The sequence below is a fragment of the Ailuropoda melanoleuca genome, chromosome 9 (genome assembly GCF_002007445.2).
Source record: "Ailuropoda melanoleuca isolate Jingjing chromosome 9, ASM200744v2, whole genome shotgun sequence".
NCBI lineage: Eukaryota > Metazoa > Chordata > Mammalia > Carnivora > Ursidae > Ailuropoda > Ailuropoda melanoleuca.
The window spans coordinates 88,558,659-88,564,658 of record NC_048226.1 but is presented as its reverse complement, the minus strand read 5'-3'; the positions used below and the strand labels follow the sequence as shown (position 1 = coordinate 88,564,658).

Here is a 6,000-nt window from a genome sequence, read left to right as displayed (position 1 = left end):
AGAGAATCACTTTTTCTAAATTAATCCAGTTTTCAAATTATTTTTATATATTACAATATATATTAAATTATAAGCAGAAATTACATTATAGAATAGAATACACAAATATAGAGAGAATATAGTTTAGCTAATATATGTAATTTCTTATAATAATAAGTTACTGAGACCCAGTGGCTAACATGTATGTGAATTGTGTGGCTATTTACATTTCTCCTCCCAGAGATGGTGTTGAAGGAAAGATGGTGCCTTGATTATAGGTCCTTAAGAAAATTCACTTCAACAAGGGGAAAAGAATCCAGCTCAGGATAAAGATATTATTTCAAATAAATAGCTATGACCAGCAAGAGGACGGTTGCCATTTGAAGTAGAAAGCTCCCTATCAAAAAAATTGAAACTATGGGGGACAGCTTCGTGGAAATCTGTTTTCCTTTGATGACTGGGTTTGAATTTGTTCCAGAAAATACATGTCTATTGGAGGTGTGAGATGGGTAGGCCTCTCTTATTTCAACATATTTAGGTTAAAATAGATTTAGAGTTAAGTAAATATAAACAAGCTTTTTGGGGAAAGAAGTGCCCCCGTTGCAGCTGGGACACACTAATGGATAGTGCTTCCTTCTGCTTTGCCTGGTGACAGACAAAGTGATAGGGACAGTCCAAGAATCCAAGGTAGTAGGGGGCAGGCCTTAACAATTAAGCATCATCTGGGAAGTGACTTTGTTCTTTCACTGGAAATGCCTCGCTGGGTCACTGCCTGGAGCAAACAGCACTCGTCTCTTCCCTAATCTCTTTTTCCAGCTGTTTCCAAACCTAAACATGTATGTACCCACAAAGACAGACACATACGCTTATATATGTGAACTCAACAAAGATCGAGAGTGAGCCTGAAATCAGGCTGAAGATCAGCCATTGCCACATGGAAGACTCTTGTAACATCACCTGGAAGCTACCAACCCTCTCATTTTACAGAGGAGAGTGAGGCCCAGGAAGGATCTCTGACTCCCCGGAGATCCCACAGCCAGTCAAGCTCAGGTGGGCAAGTTCTTTTTTCTCCCTCTGTCTCCTGATGGGCATCACTGGGGATATTATGTAACATCATTCCTGCCTTGGGGCCAGGGGGCCAGAGGGTGTTGTGCTCATTACTTGGGTAATGCTTGCCACCACCTTTGAAGCTGCTGGATAGGATCGCAGGTAAATATCATTACCCTCTGCAAATGAATGTTTCCCAGCACACAACCTGTTTTCACTTGTTGCCCGGGGCTGCTGGCCACTTGTGGCTGCAGAGATTGCTGCCGATGCCGGTTCACAAGCATCCATTTGCTCCCCAGCTTCAGAAAATAGAAGGGCTGGGGCTCGGTCTTATTATTAAAAGCAAACAAACCCATTATTAAAAGTAAACAAGGCAGAACTGCTCTGAAACAATTGATTAAATGTCTCCTGGCTCAGTGGCCTAAAGTCACCCCTGTTACCCCAAAGCCTCCCATATTGAAAATCTAAAGACCGAATGCCTGCAGTCTGGTTGAGAACCACACACACGCTTACACACACACACACACACACACACACACACACACACACACACAATGCTCTTGAGTGCCTGTTATAGCGTAGGCTCAGGAACCACATTATCTCTAATCTTGAAGATTTAGAAGTAAGAATATTTTGCATTTTATCAATAGCATGGGCAGGCCAAGTAATTTGCTCATGGGCACAGCTATAATATGGAAACATGAGCATTTGAACTTAAATCTCTGTGACTCCAAACCCATGCCAAACTACCTTAGCACATTACAGACAGGACTTGTATGCCCCTGTATTTACTGTTGATTTAAAGAAATGCCCAAGACACAGGAGAGGGAAGCTCGCATCTGCCCTGGCAAAACCTCTTGAAATTGTAGGCACCTTCATCACTTATATGTGCAAGCTGGGCACAGCAAAGCCGGTAGATGTTAAGTGGCTGGGGTTTAGCATCTTGCCCCAATGCATGCCTAATTCCCAGGTCATTTTATGTACTGGGCTGTCCAAAGAAACCAGAAAGCAGCTTTGTAGGTGCAGAATCTTGGCATTGTCAGTGAGTTAACAGACTCTTAGGGATAGACTCCTGCTAGCCAGATTTATGACAGACAGATGTATAGACAGAATATTAATTGGCTACAGGAGAATTTTGTTTATCTGGGAGTCTCAGTGCTAGAAACATCTAAACAATGGGATTGTTCTAAAATAAATTTTAAAATTTCTAAAATCATGCTATTGGAAGAATCAATAAACAATTTGCTATGGGTTCTATGCTAGGTAATAGAGAGGTTTACCGTACCACCAGTGACTAGCTGGGGGATGATACAGGGGCCAAATCTCTTAAGGCAGATAGATAGTGTCACTGTTATGAATAGGTTGACATTGACTTCATCAGAGCTACTTCATGTTGTGAAAAACCTTAGGTAGTTATATGGAATAAAAAACTATTTACTGGAAAATAGTCTGACAATTCCCCAAAAGGTTACAAATAGATATTCCATAGGACGCAGCAATTCCACTATAAGTATATACCCAAGAGAACTGAAAACACATGTCCACACAAAAACTTACACGTGAATGTTTATAGCACCTTTATTCATAGTAGTCAAAGTGGAAACAATTCAAATGTTCATCAACTGATGAGCGGATAAACAAAATGTAGTCTATCCATGCAACGGATTATTCAGCCTTAAAAAGGACTGAAGTGCAGAAACGTGCTACAACATGGATGAACCCTGCAAACATTATGCTGAGTGAAAGAAGCCAGATGAGAAAGGCCAATGTATGATTTCGTTTACAAGAAATGTCCAGAATAGGCAAATCTCTAGAGACAGAAAGTAGATTAGTAGATGTCTAGGGCTGAGAATGGAGAGGTACAGGGAAATGCTAATAGGTTGGGGTTGCTCTGATGAAAATTGTTCTAAAATTGGTTGTGGTGATGGTCACACAAATCTGTGAATATACTAAAAAATCACTGTAAAATGTTTACATGGGGAAATGTTGCGTTTTGCAGAATATGTAATATTTTCCGTTTTTCAGCAAACTCAGATACCTCTGATTAATTATATATAACTAGGTGTTTTTCAATTGCTTCACATGGTAGGTTACAAGTAAAGTGTTCTAACATGCTTTTCACTTTTTGCTGCTACTGTAACCAGAACTCGTATCTTACTTACAAAATGCTCCCTTTTTCTCATTGTGCTTGTATGGAACAAAAAAAGCTAAGCTCAAGAAGAGGAGGAGATCAGATCCTGGACAATCTTTTTCTGTAATTTGCAAGCCCCATTCTCAAGATCAAGGTAATTCAATAACAAGGTAACTAATTTTGCCAAAATAGGAGTCAGCAGGCAGCCTGGGACAATATAAACAAGGAGAAGGAAATCAGACCCTCCTGGGAGAAGTGTGACTCCGCACAGAGTAGATGTTCAAGAAATGTCTCAGGAATGGACTGAAACATCCTTACCCCAGTACGGGGCAGACCAAGAACCATTAGATAGGGTCCCTCTTCCTTGAATGGTCCCAGAGAAATGTAAATTCTTATACTTTCCCCCTCTTTTACATCTTCCCTATGAACTAAACTCTCTATGTGATTGCCATAATCAGATGCTACAAACTGGCCTGCAGAGATTTTAAAAACCGGGAAATGTAAAATATTTAGATTTTGGAAAATCTCACATCAAGATGCAAAGTTTCAGCCCCTCTGGAAGGACTGGAATGCGTGGCAGTTAAGGGCACACCTTCCCACTCTGCCTGAGACTGCAGAGCAGCGGGCTCTTAGAGTGAGTGCTTTGCTCTCCAGGTGCCCACTGTTCCCCCACCTCTTATGAACTTACAATTGGCCTGCTTCACACCGGTATGCTGCCCGACCCCATAGACATGATGGGCTTGTGACCCCACTGTTCCAGCCTTACTTTGGACTAGCTACCAATCAGTTCGTGAGGGTAGACCTTCTTTCATTAGTTTCCTGCCTTGGTGACACATTCTGCACATTGAGGTTCTATAATTCTTGGGTGTATCCCAGGCCACCATCCACAAACATACATAAAACATCTCTTAGGCTGAGTCACCGCCTCAACCTTCGGTTTCTAATTTTGAGACACTTTTATCTACTGACAACTCCCCAGTTTTTCTAAGGGATTTAGTGGGTTGGGGCTCATAAAACATTCTGCAAATAGGTCATGCGGGGGAGCTTAAACCAATTTTATCTCACAGATAAGCCAAGGTAATGATCAATACATGTTAATAGCTAACCTTTATTGAGTACTTACTGTATGCCAAGTGCTGGAGTAAGTCATCCCATTTAGGCCGCACACACCCTCAGGAGTTTGCACTTCCATTATCTATTTTACAGATGAAGAAACAGAGGAATGAAAAGCTGGGAAGTGAAGAAGTCAGAATTCACACCTAGGCAGCTTGACTCTGAGCCTATCCTCTTCGCCACCTTGCACAGCTGTCCCTGCGCAAAGATCCATTACAAGGGTTAGAAATGTCACAGATGATTGCCTGAAGTTTCATGGCGTCCCCGAGGCCTCGCCTAGCAACCTGAACACCCATTAGAAACTTACAAGGAGCCTCTAAAGCACATGGAGACACAGAGGAAATAATATAATGGGTTAACATTTGGGGGATCTAATGAAGGGTGAATGTGGAAGTCTCTGCACTCTTCTTGCTTGTTTCTATACGTGTGAAATTATAGTAAAGTAAAAAAAAATTAAATGAAAAAATGTATTGGAATAATATTAATTGACCTGGAGGGATTTCTATAGGAATTTGGTTTTTTTTAAAGATTTTATTTATTTACCTATTTGATAGGGAGAGAGGCAGCACGAATGGGCAGAGAAGCAGAGGGAGAGAGAGTCCAAAGCAGACTCCTTGCCAAGCGTAGAGCCCAATGCAGGGCTTGATCTCCAGACTGTGAGACCATGACCTGAGTGGAAATTAAAAGTCAGATGTTTGGGGCGCCTGGGTGGCTCAGTCATTAAGCGTCTGCCTTCGGCTCAGTGTGTGATCCCAGCGTTCTGGGATCGAGCCCCACATCAGGCTCCTCTGCTGGGAGCCTGCTTCTTCCTCTCCCTCTCCCCTGCTTGTGTTCCCTCTCTCGCTGGCTGTCTCTATCTCTGTCACATAAATAAATAAAATCGTTAAAATAAAAATAAAAAATAAAAGTCAGATGCTTAACTGACTGTGCCACCCAGGTGCCCCAGAAGTTGTTGATGGTAAGAAGTGTTAACAGGTAGTGTTTTTTTTTTTTTAATTTTATTTGTTTTTATTTTTTTTAAAAGATTTTATTTATTTATTTTAGAGAGAGAGAGCCTGAGCAAGGAGGAGGGGCAGAGGGAGAGGGAGAAGCAGGCCCCCTGTTGAGTGGGGAGCTGGACGCAGGCCTCAATCCCAGGACCCTGGTATCATGACCTGAGCCCAAGGTAGATGCTTAACTGACTGAGCCACTCAGGCGCCCCAACAGGAAGTGTTAATAACAAGATCCAGAAAAGCGAGTGTCATGTGATTCTATTCCTGTAAAGCAAATAATGATAAAATATGCACACACACATATATGTACACACACACCCTTATATGAGGATGGAATAAAACATGTATAATACATTAAAACAAATCTGGAGCCCAGCCCGCAGAGATTCTATTCTAATTGTTTAGGGGCAGGACCTGAGCTTGAGTATCTTCTTTTAAGTTTCCTTAGATCAAAGTTCTCAAATTTGCGGCACATTAGAATCATTTGGGGAGTTTTAAAAAGTCCTGATGCCCAGGCCATGGCCCAGATGAATTAAATCAGGCTCCCTGGTCGTGGAACTCAGGCACAGGTGTTTTCAAATTCCCCCAGGCGATTCCAGTTGCCAAGTCTGAGGACCAGGCAGAGCTCCTGGCGCACCTGGGGCTGAGAATCACCTCTGAGAGGGAAGGGAAGTCCTGTGGGTAGACTATTATGTGATAGGCATTTGATATCTACTTCAACCCTGGAAACAGGCCATG

At 42.1% G+C, this 6,000-nt stretch overlaps 1 long non-coding RNA gene across 1 annotated transcript; it reads left to right on the top strand.

Annotated features, from left to right (window-relative positions):
* Window positions 1-830: 830 nt before the first annotated feature.
* Window positions 831-4,686, top strand: LOC117803694. The gene is made up of 3 exons (XR_004627634.1): window positions 831-1,029; window positions 3,234-3,327; window positions 4,364-4,686. It is a non-coding gene; the product is annotated as an uncharacterized LOC117803694 (long non-coding RNA).
* Window positions 4,687-6,000: the final 1,314 nt, after the last annotated feature.